The sequence below is a fragment of the Magnolia sinica genome, chromosome 4 (assembly GCF_029962835.1).
Source record: "Magnolia sinica isolate HGM2019 chromosome 4, MsV1, whole genome shotgun sequence".
NCBI lineage: Eukaryota > Viridiplantae > Streptophyta > Magnoliopsida > Magnoliales > Magnoliaceae > Magnolia > Magnolia sinica.
The window spans coordinates 72,566,735-72,590,736 of NC_080576.1; the positions used below are offsets into that span (position 1 = coordinate 72,566,735).

At 42.0% G+C, this 24,002-nt stretch overlaps 1 non-coding gene across 1 annotated transcript; it reads right to left on the minus strand.

The window, feature by feature from the left end:
* Positions 1 to 14,292: 14,292 nt before the first annotated feature.
* On the minus strand, positions 14,293 to 14,399 carry LOC131244770 (small nucleolar RNA R71). Its single transcript, XR_009170548.1, has one exon. It is a non-coding gene; the product is annotated as a small nucleolar RNA R71 (small nucleolar RNA).
* Positions 14,400 to 24,002: the final 9,603 nt, after the last annotated feature.

Consider the following 24,002-nt stretch of genomic DNA (forward strand, 5'->3'; position numbering starts at 1 on the left):
CCCGACTAGCTTCTCAGAAAGAAGAAAGTAGAGATTGGTAGAGTTCATACTTGTTTGCGACTTGTCGACTGAAGGGTGGTTGATAGCAGGTCTTCTGAGTAAGGTGATAGGGGATGCATTAAACAAGACCAAGCTGCCGAGCAAATAAGTTCGAATAATATTGTTCAATCCTGACCTTAGCATTTTTGCCGAACTCGATCGAACCTCCGTAGGGAAGTTCTCAGCCGATGAGATAGCTCTCCCTGGAAAGAAGCATTTGGGATGATGCATCATCACCCTTTGGTGCATATCGGTCGATAAGCCAACATGGATCATACTCTCCCTTGTGGAATGACATGAATGACAGATTCCAATTACCCCTTACCAGAGTGAAGAATAGGGTGTCCATATACATTGAGAAGGGTTGAGTTTCTTAGGGGGAGTGGATGATGCGCTTGCCATAAGAAGTATAAACGACTTCAGAATGGATGGAGTGATGTACAAGAGAAGGGCAGAAGTACTTGTAAATCCACAACTGAAGAAGTCATAACAGTTCTCCTCCAGAATACAAACTTTTTCCAGTGACTTCATAGATTCCTCTGTATTGATGATCAAGTACGAAAGGTGCTAAAGAAAGCTTTCGATCATGGGTGAAAGCCTCGGCTAGTGAGATGTATTTGGTAGTGATTTGCAGGGCATTCATGCAGAGCAGATGCCGACAGATTTAAAGCAACAGGAAAGTCATATGCTCTTCATAATCGACCGGTCCGCTGTGATTACAATAGGCTATCATGAAGTGAGAATAGGCTTTGCCAGTTTTGTTCATGAAGCGTTTGGCCTTTATCTCTGCGAAGCCTGGATAAACAACTTCACCAAATGGGAGTAGTTGGGTTAGAGTCGAGATATCGAATATGGTCAGACTCATGGGACCGCAATTGAAGAAGAAAGTGTTAGTCGATGAGCTCCAGAAGGTTGAAGCTGCAAGAAGAAGAGATGAATCTAGTGGATAGTCGTAGATGGAGAGTTTAATGCACTCATAGATGCCTGATTCTCTCCATGATACCTCATGTTGAGAAGATACATGACCGAACCAAGTCTCCCATTCCAGGAGTGGTTTCGGCCATGACGGAGGATTCTTTAAAGCATTGGTAACATTAGGGACAAAATCAGATTGAATTAGCAGTTTCACAATGAGATAGAGAGGAAATAGGGGATCCATCATGCTGACTTCCTCCACTTCCATTGGTGGAGGGAATGCTGGACCTAAATAGTGGTAATCACTAATGAGTGATTGAAATACTGTCTTATCGATGCACTTATCAACAAGCACATCAATCACTGTAATCAAATCATCTTAATGGAATGAAGGAGTCGAAGATGAAGAGGCATCCATTGTTCGAAAAGTGAATCGGAAGTTGGAGTTGTTTAGAAGAAGAAACAGGGAATGAAGGTGTAGGAATAAAAAAATTGAAACGGGGCTTATATTGACTGATGGAAGAAGCATTTATGATGGCATCATTATGATTTTGTTGTAAATGATATAATAACACGTGTTGCCACATGATTCATAACTTGTTTCGATGAAGTGAGACTGTCGCTGACAGGTTATGGTGAATCAACCAAAGTCGGTTATCGATTTGCTGACACGTGCAGACAATAAATGTTACATTTATGAGGGGTCACACATCACTTTCAGCTTTTCCCAAAGGTGAAGCGATGTGGGGGGCCAATGTTCATCCCCATTATCACCATTCCCTTTGAGAACTAATCATCGGAGAGTTACATGTGATTTGTAAGGATCCGCATGGTGTATTCGAAGATCTGCAGATATGTACGAAGAAAATTTCTTGATAATAGTAGCTAGCGCGTATCAAACAATGTTGTGTCATTGTTTGAGCGACCAATGAAGAAGTAATTATGTGAGAGCAACTAAAGGACAAGATGGAAAAAGGAGAAACGAAGGAAGCAAAGTAGTGGTGAACGGTTATAATAACCGTCAGGACGTGGGAAGGATCCAGATGTCCAGGATAAAGCTATAAATAGAAGAGTAATGCAAGAGGAAGATTTCGTCTCATACCAACCCAAACAAACCAAATCTATCTTTTAATTAACTAGTCAATTTACATTCCATGGTATAATCCTTTACTTTTCCTATCAAGCAAATTATATTTCTTAGTGTAATCTTTTATTTCTTAGCCTACTGTTTTGCATTCCATAGTGTAATCCATAACATTAATCAAGTAGCTAGTAATTTTTAGCTATAATTTGAGTCAGCGCTCGCATGATAGATTCTGTTATTCAATCAGAAAGGTGTTTCGTAACTGCTCTTCACAACCAACTGTAAGAATCCTTTTTCCATTCCATTTTATCTATATCCAAAAAGTCCTTTTGTATAGAAGCCAAAGGTGCAACCCATTATCAAAGGACGAACCCCACCATTTGAATATCTCCTCAAATCTCGGTCATACAATACGTGTCTACCTATATTGACGCTTGGGGTCATTATTGTTTGATTTGAATTGAAGTCGCAATTTCAATTCTGGCATGCCCGCACATGTACGGTTGAAAACAAAGCCAACATTATGGCCCACTTGCGTTTTAGGATCATATCATAATATAATCGATAAAATAGATGGATAGAGTGGATATCTAACAAACATCATGGTGGAGCCAATTGCAATGGTGCGCCACACCAACGACTTAAAGTGCGGATTGGGTATTACCGCCATAAGGATGCAGATAAAGATGGACGTCCGTGGAGCCGATTGTGATGGTGTGCCACATCGCCGACTTTAGGGCATGGATTGGGTGTTACCACCACAAGGACGTAGCTAAAGATGGACAATCATGTAGGGTTTCCGTGGGGTCCACCATGATCTATATTTCTTATTGATGCTATCTATTTATTTTAATAAATCATTTTAAGGTATTAGCAAAAAAAGTCAGGTCGAACCTATTGTACCTTATTTATGTTTGATCGTTCTTGAGCTAAATAAAGAGAGACATGTAATTTTACATAAGATGCGTAGTATAATTAAAATCTATGAAAGTATTCAAAGAGGATTTTGTAGGTATATAGCTTGCCTTTATTGGGTGATGCTACGTCATCCATAAAGCAATAGTGGCCGAGCATAACGTTGTTGAGTCCGTAAAGAAGCTTGGAACAATTATCTGTACAGGTGGAAAGCTAAGAAGTAAAGGCTCTAGGAGGTCAGTAGTGCTGAAGCGGTTACAAAAATCATCAGAACGTGAGAAGTATTAAGATGGTTAGGTTAAGGATATAAATAGCAAAGGAATTCAATAGAAAAATTCATCTCATACCAACTAAACCAAATTTATCTTTCAATTAGCTGTCATTTACATTCCTTAGTATAATCTTTACCTTTATTTGCCATTTATATTCCTTAGTGTAATTCGTAACAATAATCAAGTAGTTGTAATTCAAGTCTATGCTCATACGCTTGATTTAATTCGAATATCAAGTAAAGTTCTCCATTTAGAGAGGCGTTCTGCAACTATTCTCTATGGACGACTATAAGAATTTTCTTTTTGTTCTATTTATACTAAAAAGAAAAAATCCTTTCGTATGAAAGATAGACGTGTGACCCATTTTCAGAGGATGAACTCCACCCTCTGACAATTTCCTGATCATCTTAAGCAATGTTGTGCAAGTGGCTGAATAGGTGATCGATCTTATTAGATCTTGGTCATATACGGTTAATTTCTTACATATTTTCCTATCTTGGTGCTTGAGGTCATACCTATTCGGTTTGGATTGAGCCACACATTCAATTCTAGCATGCCCACCCTAATCACGCGACCGAGATTGAAATAAAAGAAACTTTTTCTTGGCGTGCCCTGTGGGACATGTTGAGTGTCAAATATCGCATATTTTTCCCTAATTATATCTTGGTTTTAGGAACATGATAATGCTTAATTGTATATTTTATACATGTTTGTATTGCAAGGTGAATTTGAGAGCTTGGATTAAAAAGAATACTAAAAGCATAGATTTGATGCTTGAGAAATCACCAAGGCAAATGATGGATCTTAAAAGACCAAGAACGAAGAATTCACATGCCAAAGATCTAAGGAAACCAAGTACAAATGATGAAAAAATGACTTGAAAGAATGCAGAATTCGCAGCAGGAAAATAGACAGTTTGGTCCAACCGCACGTTCGGTTCGACCGAAATCGCATAAAATAGTCCAGTGGCCAAAGATGGAATTCAGAGCTAATTTGATTCGACTTACAGTTAATTTAGTACAATCAGTTTGGTCCGACCGAATGGGAGATTTGGTGTGACTGAAAGTGCACAAAAAGCCCCAGTGAAGAAAGATGAATTTTAGAGTTAATTCAGTTCAACCGAGTATTAATTTGGTATGACTGACAACTTAAGTTCGGTCTGACCAAAATTGGGTAACTGATGAAACAGAATCCTACCCAAGCTTGGACTCGACTTCAGTCCAACCGATGCGTAACGCGGTTGTATAAGTTGAGGCGGTTTCACAATCGGATTGCGAAAATTCCAAGTCAGTGCGTAAGATGGAGCTTCACAACTATAAATAGGAGTCCCTAGGACGTTCCTAGGTATCTTCTAGGGTTCAAGGAGTGGAGCTAAAGGGTGGAGAGCCATTGCCAAGAGTTTTTTCTCTCATTCGTTAGTTTGTTTTCATGTTTTATTTAAGAGATTTTGGTTTAATCATGTATATGGTTAACTAAACCTCTTAACTAGGGCTAAGAGGTGAAGCTTGTAGCATATTGGGATGTTTACTTTTCTTTGATTCCTGTTTATATTGAACTTCATTGATTTCTAGTTGATTTTAAGAAATATTTTCAGTTTTCAATGGTTTATTGTGACTCAAATTACAGTAGATGCCGCGATAGCTTTAGATATCTTTTTTTCCTATTTTGTGATTGTGGGATTAGTAAATCCTGTTATTCACCATCATCTCTTGGGCATGGTAGGGTGATGGAATCCCTTCCAAATCTACACAATCCTCCTCCATTGAGACTAGATCAATGAAAAGTTCAGAGATTTGATCATCTCTTCTTCCAACTGGATAAGATAGGACTCTAATTCCAATTGTGTTATTTGAATCAAGTAAGGTAGCATTGTGATAGCTACAAGTGGATCCTTGGCTCCCTAGTTCCCACCTTTAATTGATAGTTTAAACATTATTCACAATTAATCTCTTTATTCCAGATTTCTAATTTAGATATTCTTCTAGTTCTAGTTCTAGTTATTTTCAAAAACGTACAAGATTAGTCCCTATGGATTTGACCTCGGTCTCACCGAGTTATTACTACATTGCAACCCTACACTAGGGGTTGTGAACAAGTTTTTGGCGCCGTTGCCAGGGACTACCACTGTGTTTTTTTTGTGAATAATTAGTATTAGAATTAGGTGAAGATTAGTGTTAATTTAGGATTTTTCTTATTTTCTGAATTAGTATTCGAATTAGGTTTATTTTTCTATTTTGTTTCTTGGTTAGGATTTTTTCTAAACTTGTTTTTAGAATCTAACTTGGTCTTCTATTTTGTAGGATTATAACATAGCAATATCCAATCCGGTGACCTCTTTCTAATTCTCTCTCTTCTATCTTTTCTAGATCTCTTATTTGTTTTAGTTTTTCTAGTTTTCTTTTAGGTTTAGTTGTTTAGTTACTTGAAGGCTGTGAGTGTTTCATGCCCAAGTAGGTTCGTGGTAACACTTGACGTCTCTTAAGCGAAGGAAGATTAATCTGAAGGGTTGCATATCCATCACCGGATTAGACACCACCTGTGATCCTCTAAGTCAGTAGAAGTTATGGCTGCAAATCAACCTCAACCTCCAGTTGAGGAAATCTAAGATGAAAACGAGGTGCATAATGCACCCCCACCACATACTCTACGAGATTATTTACAACCGGTGGGGGTGAGTACACCTTCCTGCATGAATTTTCCACTTTATGCAGGAAACGTGGATATGAAACCTGGAGTGATACAACTCCTTCCTAAGTTTCATGGACTAGATTCTGAAAGTCTAAAAGTACATCAAAGAGTTTGATGAGATAGTCGCTACTTTACACTTTCCAAACGTGTCTGAGGACACAGTACGACTTAAATTGTTTCCTTGTTCATTGAGAGAGAAGGTTAAAACATGGATGCATTCCTTAAAGTCAAGATCCATTGGCACATGGGCCGAGATGACTTGAGAATTTCTCAAAAAGTTTTTCCTGTTTCATAAAACTAACACTTTAAGGAAAGTAATCATAAACTTTGTCCAAAAAGAGGAAGAGACCTTCCAATGCTGGGAAAGGTTTAAAGATCTCACGAATTCTTGTCAACAACATGGCAACAAATTATGGCAAACAATAAGCTTTTTCTATAACGGACTAACTTCACCAATGCGTAAGTTCGTAGAGTTGATGTGTAATGGTGAATTCATGAAGTAAGAGGTCGATGATGCATGGGATTACCTTGATCAATTGAGAGAAAACATGTAATCATGGGACACCTCTCCAAGACTCACCACTTCTAAGCATACTCAATCAAGTAAAGGGGAGGAATTTATGTCTTAAAAGAGGAAGACAATATGAGTGCAAGAGTAGACAACCTCATAAGAAAAGTCAACGCTATAGAACTTTTAAGACCCGTATCCTAGCCCGTACCGTTTCGTAGGCTTCCGCAGTCCTCTCGGTCAAATTTTGGCAACCCGTGATCTGTTATCGATGTTTGCGTGCGATCTTGAGTCGTGTCCCGTATATTAGAGTCGGTTTGACTCGAAACTTGTACCCTTGCGACCACACCATCGCCATGGTTCCGACGCTGCGCCTCGTGCGCTGAGGCGATACTCGGGCCAGGAGATGTGGGCCTGCATTCAGTTCAAAGAAAAATACCACGCGTTGCAATCTCTAGAAAATATCACATCAATCCCATCAATCACATCAATCAAGTACACATCACTCCCGTCACTCACACTCATCCCCAAATATAACCACCCTCCCCAAAGTCAAATTTCTCTTACAACAAAGTACACCCATCCATCACTCACCATCCCTCTATCTCATCACTTCTCTCCCATCATCTCTCTCTCTCATTCTCTCTCTCCATTTTTTTCAAGCAACCCCATGAGAGGTGGACGTCCAAGCTTCTATGAGAGAAGCTAGGTGTGGCCCACTCCCTACCACCCAATCCCACCCTCCATGACCCATCTTAACCGTTGAAATTGTCCCCTTGGAGCTCTAGCATGCATTGATGGAAGAAGAAGTCCAAGAAGATCTAACGGTGGGTGTTCATCATCTCAATTTTTAATTTAGGGCCCACTTGTAATGGGACCCACTTGATGTATGCATTTTATTTAGAGGGACCCATAGTGGTGGGGTCCCTACCATCTCCATCGTTCTCTCTGTCTCTCTTTCATTTTTTTATGTTGTTGATGATGAGGTGTGTGGCCCACCTAATGGGTTCAGCCGAAATCCAGGCCGTCAAGATTTCTCGGACATCCAGTTGGTGGAGCCCTTCTCACTATCCATTGATGGACAGCTTGGACGAAGGAATCCACAAATATAAGATTTATTTAATGAGTGGGCCACGTGTACGTGGACCCACCTGATGTGTGTGTGAAATACACACCGTCCAGCAATTTGGACGTGGGTGTGATCCCCACTGTGATGTTTATGTCATCCACACCATCCAGATCTCTGGACGGTGGGCCCCTTGTAATGCATATCAATCGTCCAGATCGTCCAAAGTCCATTTGGACACTGGACTATGTGTAATGTTATATATTATATATAATATGTATATAATATAATATAATATATATTAAATATTATAGCTGGTGGGCCACACGTGGGACCCACCTTGATGCATGGAATAATCCACACTGTCTAGCGTTTCTGGACGGTGGGGACCCAACTTGATGTATTTGTTTCATCCACATCGTCCAGATGATTTGGACGGTGCTGGATCTGTTTGGACGGTGACGGTGGATGTCACCGTGATACATAGGTTTTATCTATGCCATCCATGCAGTGGACCCTATCATGATATATCTGTTTTATCCCAGTTGTCCATCTGATTTCAGGACGGTGGGCCCACTGTATTGACGTCAGCACTGGGGTCTGATCGTCCAGACCGTCCATTTTGTGGACTCCACCACAATATATGTGTATTATTCATGCCGTCCATTTGTTTGGAGGTGGGCCTACCCCACACGTGTGACATGTGTGGGCTGGTGGGACCCACCTTGATGTACATGTTTTATAACCACACCGTCATCTGGACGGTGGTGTGGTGCGCACCATGATATATCTGTTTATCCAGCCGTCCCTCTACTTTGGGATGTGGGGCCACCCCACATGTGTGGCACGTGTGGGGGTGGGACCCACCTTGGTGTATATATTCTATATCCCCATCGTCCATGAGCTGGGACGGTGGGTTCAGTCATGAGATGTGTTATATCCTTCACTGCCCATTTGATCAGGACGGTGGGACCCACCTTGATTTATTTATTATAATTCACACAGTCCAGATTATGCTGGACGGTGCTAGACAATGTTGGACAGTGCTGATCATCATTAGTGGGCCATGTGCCCCATAGAATGATAGTGTACAGTGATACACAGTTACACCTATAACTAGTGAAATGAATTTTTTTTTTGGTGTGGTCGAAGCCCATTTGAGGCCCATTGGTGCAGCCCATCCATGAGGCCCATCATGATGTATTTTTTGGCCCATGTGCGGGGTCCACCTGTTTGTATTTTTGGCCTATGTGATGGGCCCACTTGTTTTGTATTTGAAGCCCATATGATGAGACCCGATTTGATGTATATGAGGCTCATTGTGATATGTATTAGGCCCATGTCGCATGGCTCATTTGATGTATTTGAGGCCCATATACGTGGTCCATTTGATGCATATGAGCCCATGTGTAGGGCCCACATGTTATGTATTTGAGGCCCATGAGCAGGGCCCACCTATTGTGTATATGAGGCCCATTAGTGTGGCCCATTAATGCGAACCACTTGTTGTATATGAGGACCATTGGTGCGGCCATTGATGCGGCCCATTATGATGTATATTGAGGCCCATGAGTCTAGCCCATTATGATGTATTTGAGGACCATGGGTCGTGGCCCATGGGGATGTATATTAGGCCCGTGTATTCGGCCCATCGTGATGTGTATTAGGCCCTTGTATGAGGCCCATTGTGATGTATATTAGGCCTTTACGTGAGGCCATGGGCCCACTTTATGTTTGGCTCTATGTGGGCCACTGCTTGGGGGCAATGTTGGTTGGATGTCCACATTGATGGGCAATGATGGTTAAATGTCCACATTGTGACTTTCCCTTAGGCCCTTTATTAGGCCAATTCCTAGTGTCGAGGTCGATTGTTGAGGCCGATTCTGATTGTCGAGGCCGATTCTGATTGTTAAGGCCAATTATCAAGGTCAATTCCGATTGTCGAGGCTGATTATTGAGGCCGATTCAGATTGTTGAGGCCGATTGTTGAAGCCGATTCTGATTATCGAGGCGATTTCGATTGTTGAGGCCGATTTTGATTATCGAGGTTGATTCCGATTGTTGAGGCCGATTCTGATTGTCGAGGCCGATTCTGATTGTTAAGGCCGATTATCAAGGCCGATTTCGATTATTGTGGCCGATTCTGATTGTTGAGGTTGATTCTAATTATCGAGGCCGATTCCGATTGTCGAGGCCGATTCTTATTGTTGAGGCAGATTCTGATTATCGAGCTTGATTCTAATTGTCAAGGCTGATTGTTGGGGCCGATTCTGATTGTCGTGCCGATTGTCGAGGCTGATTCTGATTGTTGAGGCCGATTATGATTATCGAGGATGATTCTGATTGTCGAGGCCGATTGTTAAGGCTGATTCTGATTATTGAGGCCGATTCCGATTGTCGAGGACGATTATCGAGGCCGATTTTGATTGTCAAGTCTAATTGTCGAGGTAGATTCTGATTGTCGAGGCCAATTCTGATTATCGAGGCCAATTCCAATTGTTAAGGCCGATTGTATAGGCCAATTATCGAGGCCGATTCCGATTGTCGAGGCCTAATGTGATTTATATGCGGTCCGTATTTGAGGCCCATTGTGATGTGTATTCAGCCCATGTTTAAGGTTCAATGTGATGTGTATGAGGCCTATGTGATGAGGCCCATTGTAGTGCATTTGAGGGCTAGGCGATGAAGCCCATTGTGATGTATATTAGGCCCATGTGAGAAGCCCTTCGTGATATGTATTAAGCTCTTAAGTAAGGCCCATGGTGTTGTATATTAGGCCCTTGTGTGAGACCATGGGTCCACTATATGTTAGGCTCTATGTGGGCCATTCCTTGGGGGAAATGTTGGTTAAATGTCCACATTATCGAGGCCAATTGTTGATGCCGGTTATTAATACCGATTATGAGTATGTGACAATATAACATCATGATACATGCCCATACACATCATCTGCATGTTTGTTATGAGATGTGGTTGACCATTGCATATGTCATTGGGTAGGTTGTTATGAGATTCCCTAATAGGCGGAGGTTATCTCAAATGAGCGCACGGTATGCATAGGATTGATGCATGATTGGATTGTATGACTCATGCATCTTATATTATGTTTTGTGATTATTGTACGCTATAGCGACATCAGTGCCTTAGTCTCCACAAGCATATAGTGGATGGCCAGATGAGACACTAAAAATATGTTATTAGCATTGGATTGCCATAGATGGCCCTGTGTGAAAATTCCTAAACCTCCGAGGTCAGGAGATGCCCCAACGTCGAGACCGAGTTGATATATGAGCGTATGAGGGCTGTATACTAGTAGGCCGCGTCTCCCACCGTGCCATGATCGGTTGGGAGGGGGTGTGGCCTTACCCGCTCGAGGGTATGGGGCATAGCTAGGCTGAGTTTGACAGCTTGTGATTTGGTCTACTATCGATGTGCCGGGTAGATATTGGCTGACTGCTGGCCAGCGGATAGTGAGGTCTCTTCAACTTGCATGGTTACCGGTCCAGTAGGCGACGATTGCATGTAGAGTGTACTAGACCCTGGTGATGATCCTAGAGATGTATAGTACTGATTTGTGGAGCAGGAGTTTCATATTCATTCATTCACTATCCACTCGAGCTAGTGGTGCGCAACTATTTGTTACGTATATCTTCGTAATGGCCAGGATTTCGGTTGGGGAGCGTGGCTAACCTGAGATTAGGAGTTTACCACATTGAAGCTGACTATCCAATTTTAGGTATGAGACTGGTTTGGATAGAAGTCCCTTGTGATGGACCCCATAGCTTGCGATACTATGTACCATCATCTCGACTTCACACTCCTGCATGGTCATTCGCATCGCATATTGCATTGCATCCTTGGTATCTGATACTTGACTCTTTATGACTACTCATTTGCATAGCTGATTATATCGCGTACTCTGACATTGTATGACTCATGGACTTGTCAGTATTTCTTCTTACTCTGATATCGTATGATTCATGATCTCGCCGGTATTTCTGACATTGTATGATTATGTCGTTGTATTTGTGTGCTTGACACTTATCTTGCGCACACACTTTCACTACCCTCTAAGCTTTCTATAAGCTTATGCACGATAGATGCGTGCAAGTGGTGTTGGTCACAGCGACTTTGAGCTTGGAGCGTGCAGCTGTCTTCTGGAGCTTTGATTTTTATTTTGACATATGTATTTCCATTTCAGCATTGTATTTAAAGTTTATGTTAGTGGATATGTGATGATGATGTTGCCTTTGTGATTTGGGTAAACTTGTGGTTATGCTTCTTATAAAATAAATGTACGTTGGAAAATCCTCCTTGTATAATCCCAGGATCAAAATCTGGTGTATGGATGCTGGGAGCCGAGAATGGAGTACTACAGAGGTTGTCGGCACCGGATTCGGTAAATTGAGAATTTTGTGAGCTCGGTTTTCAAGTTTGGTGGGTGTCAGAACTTAAGAAGGCAGAACCTATTGTTGAGTGTCAAATATTGCATATTTTTCCCTACTTATATCTTGGTTTTATGAACATGATAAGGCTTAATGGTATATTTTATACATGTTTGTCTTACAAGGTGAATCTTAGAGGTTTGATTAAAAAGAATACTAAAAGCATGGATTTAATGCTTAAGAATCATCATAGCAAAAGATGGATCTTAGAAGACCAAGAATGAAGAATTCACATGCCAAAGATCCCAGGAAACCAAGTATAAAGGATAAAGAAAGAACTTGAAAGAATGCAGAATCCGCAGTAGAAAACATGACAGTTTGGTCCGACTTGAGCCAACTTCGGTCTGACCGAAATCGCAGAAAACTGTCTAGCAAGAAATCAGGATTTTTAGGCTTAATTCGGTTCGACCTGAGCCAACTTCGGTCTGACCGAAGCTTCGGCTGGAGATTTTAGTTGGAGTCGGTCCGACCTAAATTTGACAGATTTTTTGCACAAGAATTTTCAACATCAACTTTAGTCCGACTGAAATCGCCTAGAATTGTCCAGCGAGAAAGTGTGATTTTCAACCTTAATTTGGTCCGATTGAAGCGTAACATGGGATTTATGCAGAGTGCATAAATTCAAGACTGTTTCCGAAAATTCCAAGTAGTTGCGTAAGATGGGGCTTCACAACTATAAATATGAGTCCCTAAGACGTTCCTAGGTATCTTTTAGGGTTTGAAGAGTGGAGCCAAACGGTGGAGAGCCGCCGCTAAGAGTGTTTCTTCTTCTTCCTTAGTTTGTTTTTATATTTTGTTTAAGAGTTCTTAGTTCAATCATGTCTATGGTTGGCTAAACCTCTTAGCTAGGGATAAAAGGTGAAGCTTGTAGCGTGTTTGAATGTTTATCTTGCTTTGATTTATGTCTAAGTCGAACTTCATTGATTTCTAGTTTGATTTTAAGGAATACTTTTAGTTTTCTATGGTTTATTGTGGCCCAAATTATAGTAGAGCCTGCGATAGCTTTGAATATCTTCTTTTTCTATTTGAGATTGTGGGATTGGTAAATCCTGTTGTTCACCATCATCCCTTAGGCATGGTAGGGTGATGGAATCCCTTCCAATTCTCACAATTCTCCTTCATTGAGGACTGGTTAAATAAAAGTTTAGAGATTTGATTATCTCTTCTACCAATTGGATAAGATAGGACTCTGATTCCAGTTGTGCTTCTTGAATTAAGTAAGGTAGCATCTTGATAGCTACAAGTGGATCCTTGGCACCCTAGTTCCCACCTTTCAATTAATAGTTTAAACATTATTCAAAATTACTCTCTTTATTTTAGAATTTTATTTTATATCTTCTTTTAGTTCTAGTTCTAGTTATTTTCAGAAATGTACAAGATTAGTCCTTGTGGATCCGACCTCGGTCTCACCAAGTTATTACTACATCGCGACCCTACACTTGGGGTTGTGAGCAAGTTTTTGACGCTGTTGTTGGGGACTATGACTACGTTTTTCTGAGATTAATTAGCATTAGAATTAGTTTAGGATTAGAGATAATTTAGGTTAGGATTTTTCTTATTTTCTAAACTCTTCTAATCTAGGACTTTTAGGATTTTTCAGTTTTCAGATATTTTTTAGGATTTATCTTTTTTTTTTCTCCTCTTTCTTTTTCTAACATTGTTAACATAGTTTGATTATTTTTTTTTGTTGGATCTTCAACTCTAGATCTTTTCTTTTGGTAACTTCTTCCCTCTACTTGCTTTCCATACTTACTGTAGGAATTAGGAAATAGAATTAAAATTTGGTATGGTTCATGCTTACGCGGGATAAGGAACCATACTCTGAGACCTTTGAGAAAAGGAGGTTTGGTTGAAAAATCCATTGACAAGTTAGAAAGCCTCCAAATATTTCTGAAATAGCATATGAGAGCATGACTCAAGAACATCATGTTGATGAAGATCCTGTGCATCACACACCACCTATTAGGACAGTGCGTGATGAGAATGAAGTGCATCGGGTTCCTCCGGTTCAAACTTTATGAGATTATTTACAACCGGTGAGAACAAGTTCACCTTCCCACATAATTCTCCCAATCAATGCAGGAAACATGAACTTCAAGCCTGAGATAATCCAATTACTTCCTAGTTCCATGGACTTGATTCAGAAAATCCATATCTGCATAATAAATAATTTGAAGAGATCGTTACAACCATACATTTTAATGATGTTCCTTCTGATACAATTAGCCTGAAATTATTTCCATTCTCTCTAAAAGAAAATGCTAAATCATGGTTTCATTCATTAATGCCTAGATCCATTGACATATGGGCAAAGATGAGCTAGGAGTTCCAAAAAATTCTTCCCGGCTCATAAAACCAATGCTCTTAGACGAGAGATAATGAACTTCTCCTAGAAAAATAAAGAGACCTTCTTTGAATGTTGGGAACGGTTCAAAGACTTACTTTTCGCTTGCCCACACCATGGTTATGAAACTTGGTGAACAATTGATCTTTTTTATGATGGACTTAGTCCGAACATGTGCCAATTTGTACAGATGATGTGTAATGGCGAGTTCATGGATAAGAAACCAGAAGATGTATGAGATTACTTTGACATGCTAGCCGAAAATGCTCAATCATGGGACACATCAAGCCAAGCTTGTACTCCCAAGGAAGTGTCATGAGAGACGGGAATACATGTACTCAAGGAGGAGGATGATATTAATGTACGGTTGGCAATTCTCACATGAAAAATTGAGGACTTGAAATCTAGGAAGGAATCAACTCAACCCAAAGTAGTCGTCGAAACCATATGTGGAATTTGTGAGAGTGATGTACACTCGATCAAAGATTGTCTTACAATCCTAGCTTTTTAAGAGGTGTTTCACGTTTAAGCAGATACTACAAACGCATATCAATGGCTACTTAGTGCACCAAATTCTGACACACACACTTCTGATGAGTGGAACCTTAATTGGAGAAATGAACCAATTGTAAATGTAACCAATTATCCACAAGGGCCATCTAGTGGACTTCCACCAAGGAGAACCCTTAAAGATACATTAGAAGCATTTAGGTCGGAGCAACAACAGGTTATGAATGAACTTAGAACTTTAGTTACAAGACTTGAGACACAACTGAACATTAGGGAGACCGGGATCTTTCCATCCCAGCCTCAACCTAACCTAAAAGGACAAATTGAGATAAGTGATCTCAACTCTTTAACTCAACATGTGGAACACGTTAAAACCATCACCACCCTGAAAAGTGGAAATGAAATAGATAAAGAGATTCCAAGGAAGGTTGAGAAACCTAAGGAGTACAAAAATTCAAAGGATGGTGGTGAATCTGGCAATGCTCCATATGACAAAGAGCCATTGCAAGGATACAAACCTGTGACCCCATTTCCCGAACGGCTCATCACATCAAAAAGGTTAAGTGAGAATCAAAATATTCTAGAGGTTTTTCAACAAGTCAAGGTCAACATCCCCTTGTTGGATGAAATTAAATATTTCCCATCTTACGCCAAATTTCTGAAAGATTTGTGTGCGATAAAGCGGAAGCTGAACATACGCAAGAAAGCATTTTTGATTGAACAAGTGAGCGTCATAATCAATCAAAACACTCCCCCAAAATATAAGGATCCTGGAAGTCCTACGATCTCCTGTGTGATTGAAAACTTTAGGGTCGATAAAGCACTTTTAGACCTTGGGGCAAGTGTTAATCTGATACCATACTCGGTATATGAACAGTTAGGCCTCAGTGATTTAAAACCCACTAAAACAATATTACAACTAACCGATCGTTTGACTAGAATTGTAAGGCCTGTATCCTAGTCCGTACCATTCCGTAGACTCCAGCGATCCTTCTCATTCAATTCCGACAACCCGCGACATATGATCGACGTTTGTGCACGACCCTAAGTAATATCCCGTAGATCTGAGTCGACTCAACCTGAGACTTATACCATTGCGACCGCACCATTGCCACGATTCCAACACTACATCTTGCATATCGATCCGATACCCTAGCCAAGAGATGTGGGCCCGCGTTTATCTTGAAGAAATGCCGTGTATTTGTGAACCCAAGAGTATCTCTACAACCCATCTCATCAATCAATCAATCAAAGTACACAACCCATGCTTTCTTTCTCCCCAAGACAAGCAACCTACCTTAAGTCAACTCTCAAGTCAAGTACATCTATCACTCACATCCATCACTCGCACCCATCACCTCTCTCTTACAACCACCCTTTCTCTCTCTCTTTCTCTTCACATTTTCCAAGAAACCAAAGAGGTGCACATCCAAGCACTTCCAAGAGAGAAAAGTGTGTTGTGTGTGGCCCACTTCCTATCCCATGATCCATCATCCTAGCCCTTCAATTCTCATCATCTTCCATTAAAGTGAGGCACAAGGAGTTCGGCGTTCCATCGGACCAAGAAGATCGAACGGTGGGTGTTTTATAGGCCTAGATTTCATATTTTGATGATGGGCCAAGTGGGGCCTACTGATTGATGGTATGGATCTCACTTTGGACCCTAGATGTGGCCGATGGCCCACCATGATTCACATGATCATTCCATGATGGGGCTCATTTTCCATGGACCCCATCATGATGTTTACTTTTCTAAGTTTAAAAGAGGTCATCTAGACCTTCCATCTTGATGGAGAAGGAATCTCCACCATTGATTTTGATTTGGTGGGCCCACATAAATTGGGACCCACTTGATGTATGATTGAAATGCCTAGTGGCGGAGCCCTCCATCGCACGTGCCTCTCTCTCTCTCTCTCCCCCTCTTTCTATGTTTGTTCGTGGCCCACCTTATGATATGTTTCACATCTATGCCGTTCACGTAGTGAGCCCACCTAGCAGTCCGTTTAGGAGGGCCTAATTGGAGGAAATACATAAATGTCTACTTTATCCAAGGCTGGTGGGTCCCACACGTGTGGTCCCACCCCAAGGTGAAGCACGTAGTGCACGTGGGGCCCTACCTCGTAGAGGAAACCCAATTCGTGTAATGTCCAACCTCCCTGGACGCTGGAGGTTGGAAATGAAAATAAAAACATTAACTTGGTTCAAAAGCTTTGGGTGGGCCGCTCATGCAGGCCCCACCTTGATGTATGCATATAATCCACGCCGTACATCCTATTTCTCAACCCATTTTAGGCGTTGAGCCGAAAAATGAAGCCAATCCGATTACCAAGCAGGCCATAGCGTAGAAAACAATGATCCTTACCTTTAAAATCCATTAGGGCCCACCTTGATGTTTCTACATGCCAAAACATGCTAAATATTGGGCTTGTTTGGACTCTCTTGAGCCATAGAATCCAATGGGTGGAGTGGATCCACCTGATGCGGGCCCCACCTAGGAAAAACCACAGAAAAACTTTTTTTCAAAATAAAAAAGAAGGCGCTGCTATTGCTGGATGTCCAAAGGACGTTGCAGCAGCATCCTGTTGCGCCGTTGACAAGAAAGGGCAGGGACTATGGGTCCCAGTCGCAGCCTCATCGTGATGTGTATTAAACATCAACGCCATACATTTGATGGGGCCCCCTTTAGGCAGTGGGGCACCCTAAAATCAGCGGTGGCCCACATGGCAGGAAATAGTGGTGTTGAACATCTACCATTGAAACTTTTATGGATTTTCTGAAATTTTGGATTAATATGAAATTAATTAATTAATTAATTAATTTGGGTCTGTGTGACCTTATCAACAGATCAGATGGGAAATAAACGTCATGGTGGGCCCTATGTGGGACCCATCTCTGCCATTTGAAGCAGTAGCCGCTGCCAGCTGTTGTTGCACGTGCAATAGCAGCACGTGATGTATGTGCCATCCACGCTAACCATCCATCCAGACGGTGTAGATGCACACCGTCCATTTAGTTGGTAGGCCACGTGTGTGGACCCTACCATGATGTATGTGTTGTATCTGTACCATCCAACCATTTTGAGAGATCATTTTATGGCATGAGAAAAGAATGAGTCAGATCTATAGTTCACGCGGACCCCACCATTGGAAATAGTGGGACAGTGACATCCATTGTTCAAAACTTCTTAAGGGCCATGGTACTTTCCAATCAAGCTTATATTTTTGTTTTCACTTCACCTATCTCCCTGTTAACTAATGAATAGGTTGGATCTCAAAATACATCACGGCGGGTCCTATAAATGTTTAACGGTGGGTGCAGCTGCTCTCACGATTTTCTGTGGTGGGCCGTATAGGATTTTAATGGTGAAAATCATTATCTCCACTGCTATTTGTGGAATGGTGCAAATGATCCTTCCATATGAGGCTCACCTTGATATATATATGTATATATATATACATATATATGAGACCCATGTGATGCAACCCATTTGACGTGTTTGAGGCCCATGAGTTGAGGCCCAATGGGATGTATATAAGGTCCATTACAATGTATGATTCCACCGTGGTGTATGTAATGATGTTATGGCGGGCCATGCCTTGGGAGCAATGATGGTTTGATGTCCACATTATAAAAGCAATGATGGTTGAATATCCGCATTGTAACTCTCCCTAGGTTCCATTGTTAGGCCCATACTTGTGGTGTGTAGGCCGTCTAGGCCCATCTTCGTTATGAAGATAGTTCATTACCATATAACATGCTTAGTCTAACTCCATGATTCATGCCCATACGCATCATATGTATGCTTGATATGAGGAATGTTTGATCATAGCATAAGCCGTTGGGCTGAGACATTTATAGGACTCCTTATGAGACGGAATGCCCCACATGATCGCGCGGTACGTGCATGACTGATGCATGACTAGATGGTATGACTCATGCATCTCGCATATGTGTGACATGATCATTGTACGCCCTAGCGACATTAGGGCCGTGGCTTCCACAGGCACATCATGGATGGCCGGATTGGATACCGAAAATATTGGCTCTAGCACTATGGGCATGTAGGATGTCCTTGGGTGAAAATTTTAGAATATTTTTGGTACCAGGTGATGCTCTAACGTCTAGACTGAGTGGATACACGAGCGCATGAGTGTCGAATACCGGTAGGCTGCGTCTCCCACTATGTCGTGGTCGGTTGGAAGGGGGTGTGGCCTTATCCGCCCGAGTGAGGGGGTTGTAAGCTAGGCTGAGTTTGACCAGCTCGCAAATGAGTCTGCTATCGATGAGCTGGGTAGGTATTGATAGACTACTGGTCAGGCAGATAGTATGATCTCTTTCACTCACTGGGCTATGCGGCTAGGGAGGCGGCAGTCAGTGTGGAGTGTACTAGACCCCGGTGATATCCCAGAGGGGAACTGTACTGATATATGTACTTGATGAGGATTAACATGCTTGTATTGCATCTCAAATATGACATTCGGCTACGTAGGCCTCGCATCGAATGGCCTTGGTATGGCCGATAGCATTCATGCCTTGCATCGCATAGCCTTGGTAGGACTGATAGTATTCATGGACTTACTGGCATATTTCTGCATTACTCTAATACTGCATACTTGGCACTTGTCTTGCACACACACTTACAATACCCTCTAAGCTTTTGCAAGCTTATGTAGGACCGCTGCGTGCAGGTGACGTTGGATCGCAGCAGCGTTGAGGCAGGTGCGCGCATTAGATTATTTTAGAGCCTTTTGATCACCTTGTATTTCTCTTTCAGCATTGTACTTAAAGTTTTTGATATAGTGGATATGTGGTGATATTGTTTTGTGACTTAGTTATGCTTGTGGTTATACTCCATATAAAAAAAATTCATACTGAAAATCCTCATCTGTTCGATGTTTGATTGTATGTTGTATCGTGTTTTGATCATATATGATGTTATGTTTTTTATCCTCTTATGAGTTATGTTTAGTTATGATGGTGGTATAAATTTTGAGGATGAAATTTTTATTAGGTGGGGAGAGTTGTAAGGCCTGTATCCTAGTCCGTATCATTCCATAGACTCCCGCGATCCTTCCCGTCGAATTTTGACAACCCACGACCTATGATCAATGTTTGTGCACGACCCTAAGTTGTATCCTGTAGATCTTAGTCAGCTCAATCCAGGACTTGTACCATTGTGACCACACTGTCACCGTGGTTCTAATGCCGCGTCTTGCATATCAATCCGATACCCTGGACATGAGATGTGGGCCGGCATTTATCTCGAAGAAATGCCGCACATTTACGAACCCAAGAGAATCTCTACAACCCATCCCATCAATCAAATAATCAATCAATCAAAGTACACAACCCATGCTTTCTTTCTCCCCAAGATAGGCAACCTACCCTAAGTTAACTCTCAAGTCAAGTACATCTATCACTCACATCCATCACTCGCACCCATCACCTCTCTCTTACAATCACCCTTTCTCTCTCTCTCTTTCTCTTCACATTTTCCAAGTAACCAAAGAGGTGCACGTCCAAGCACTTCTAAGAGAGAAAAGTGTGTTGTGTGTGGCCCACTTCCTATCCTAAGATCCATCATCCTAGCCCTTCAATTCTCATCATCTTCTATCAAAGTGAGGTACAAGGAGTTCGGCATTCCATCGGACCAAGAGGATCGAACGGTGGGTGTTTTATAGGCCTAGATTTTATGTTTTGATGATGGGCCAAGTGGGGCCTACTAATTGATGGTATAGATCTCACTTTGGACCCTAGATGTGGCCGATGGCCCACCATGATTCACATGATCATTCCATGATGGGGGTCATTCTCCATGGACCCCATCATGATGTTTACTTTTCTAAGTTTGAAAGAGGTCATCTAGACCTTCAATTTTGATGGAGAAGGAATCTCCACCATTGATTTTGATTTGGTGGGCCCACATGTATTGGGACCCACTTGATGTATGATTGAAATGCATGGAAAGGGAGGGCACATAGTGGCGGAGCCCTCCATCACACGTGTCTCTTTCTCTCTCTCTCTCTCTCTCTCTCTCTCCCCCTCTTTTTGTGTTTGATCGTGGCCCACCTTGTGATATGTTTCACATCTATGCCGTCCACCTGGTGGGCCCACCTAGCAGTCCGTTTAGGAGGGCCTAATTGGAGGAAATACACAAATGTCTGCTTTTTCTAAGGCTGGTGGGTCCCACACGTGTGGACCCACCCCAAAGTGAAGCACGTAGTGCACGTGGGGCCTTACCTCGCTGGAGGAAACCCAATCCGTGTAACGTACAACCTCCCTAGACGCTGGAGGTTGGAAATGAAAATAAAAATATTAGCTTAGTTCAAAAGCTTTGGGTGGGCCGCTCATGCAGGCCCCACCTTGATATATGAATATAATCCACTTCGTCCATCCTATTTCTCAGCCCATTTTAGGCGTTGAGCCGAAAAACGAAGCCAATCCGATTACCAAGCGGGCTATAGCATAGAAAACATTGATCCTTACCTTTAAAATCCGTTAGGGCCCACCTTGATGTTTCTACACGCCAAAACATGCTGAATATTGGGCTCATTTGGACTGTCTTGAGCCATAGAATCCAATGGGTGGAGTGGATCCACCTGATGCGGGCCCCACCTAGGAAAAACCACAGAAAAACTTTTTTCAAAATAAATAAATAAATAAATAAAATATGTAGTAGGCGCTGTTGCTGTTGCTGGACGTCCAGAGGATGCTGCAGCAGCGTCTGGCTGCACCGCTAGCAAGAAAGGGCAGGGACCGTGGGTCCCAGCCGCAGGCCCCATCGTTATGTGTGTTGAACATCAACGCCGTACATTTGATGGGGCCCCATTTAGGTAGTGGGGCACCCTAAAATCAGCTGTACACGGTAGCTCAGGTGGCCCACACGACAGGAAACAGTGGTGTTGAACGTCTACCATTGAAACTTTTGTGAATTTTTAGAAGTTTTGGATTAATATGAAATTAATTAATTATTTGGGTCTGTGAGACCTTATAAACAGATCGGATGGGAAATAAACATCATGGTGGGCCCTACGTGGGACCCATCTCTGCCATTTGAAGCAACAGTTGCTGCTAGCTGCTGCTGCATGTGCAGCAGCAGCACGTGATGTATGTGCCATCCACGCTAACCGTCCATCTAGATGATGTAGATGCACACCGTCCATTTAGTTGGTGGGCCACGTGTGTGGACCCTACCATGATGCATGTGTTGTATCCATACTGTCCAACCATTTTGAGAGATCATTTTATGGCATGAGAAAAGAATGAGTCAGATCTATAGTTGACGCGGACCTCACCATTGGAAATAGTGGGGACAGTGACAGCCACCGTTCAAAACTTCTTAAGGGCCATGGTACTTTCCAATCAAGCTTATATTTTTGTTTTCACTTCACCTATCTCCCTATTAACTGATGAATAGGTTAGATCTTAAAATACATCACGAAGGGTCCTATAAATGTTTAACGGTGGGTTTAGTTGCTCTCGCGATTTTCTGTGTTGGGCCCTATAGGATTTTAACGGTGAAAATCATTATCTCCACTGCTATTTGTGGAATGGTCCAAATGATCCTTCCATATGATTCTTTTTTTTGGGAATGTATGAGGCCCACCTTGATATATATATATATATATATATATATATATATGAGGCCCATGTGATGCAGCCCATTTGACGTATTTGAGGCCCATGAGTTAAGGCCCATTGGGATATATATAAGGTCCATTACAATGTGTGATTCTACTGTAATGTATGTAATGATTTTATGGCGGGCCATGCCTTGGGAGCAATGATGGTTTGACGTCCACATTATAAAAGCAATGATGGTTGAATGTCTACATTGTAACTCTCCCTAGGGTCCATTGTTAGGCCCATACTTGTTGTGTGTAGGCTGTCTAGGCCCATCTTCGTTATGATGATAGTTCATTACCATATAACATGCTTAGTATAACTCCATGATTCATGCCCATACGCATCATATGTATGCTTGATATGAGGAATGTTTAATCATAGCATAAGTCGTTGGGCTGAGACATTTACAGGACTCCTTATGAGACGGAGTGCCCCATATGATCGCGCGTTACGCCCATGACTGATGCATGACTCATGCATCTCGTATATGTGTGACATGATCATTTTATGCCCTAACGACATTAGGGCTATGGCCTCCACAGGCACATTGTGGATGACCGGATTGGATACCAAAGATATTGCCTCTAGCACTGTGGGCACGTAGGATGTCCTTGGGTGAAAATCCCATAACATTTTTGGTACCAGGAGATGCTCCAACGTCTAAACCGAGTGGATACACTAGCACACGAGTGCCAAATACCAGTAGGCCGCGTCTCCCATTATGTCGTGGTCGGTTGACAGGGGGTGTGGCCTTATCTGCCCGAGTGAGGGGGTTGTAAGCTAGGCTAAGTTTGACCAACTCGCAAATGAGTCCACTATCGACGAGCTGGGAAAGTATTGGAAGACTATTGGTCAGGTGGATAGTGCGGTCTCTTCCACTCGCTAGGCTGTGCGGCTAGGGAGGAGGCAGTCAGTGTGGAGTGTACTAGACCCCGGTGATATCCCAGAGGGGAACTGTACTGATATATGTACTTGATGAGGACTGGCATGCTTGTATCGCATCTCGCATATGACATTCGGCTAGTAGGCCTCACATCGCATAACCTTGGTATGGCCGATAGCATTCATGCTTTGCATTGCGTAACCTTGGTACAACTGATAGTATTCATAGAATTACCGGCATATTTTCACATTAGTCTGATACTGCATACTTGACACTTGTCTTGCGCACACACTTACACTACCCTCTAAGGTTTTGTAAGCTTATGCACGACTGTTGCGTGCAGGTGACGTTGGATCATAGCAGTGCTGAGGTAGGAGGCAATATCAGATTATTTTGAAACCTTTTGATTATCTTGTATTTCCCTTTCTGTATTGTACTTAAAGTTTTTGATCGAGTGGATATGTCATGATATTATTTTGTGGCTTGGTTATGCTCCTTTACAAAAAAAATTCATACTGAAAATCCTCCTTGTAGGATCCCAGGATCAGAATCTGGCACACGAGTGCCGGGAGCCGAGAATGGGGCACTACGGAGGCTGTCGACACCGGATTCAGAGATCAAAAATTTTGTGAGCCCGTTTTCTGAGTTTGGGGCATGACAAGAATACCGAGAGGTATGATAGAAGATCTGTTCGTCCAAGTTGATAG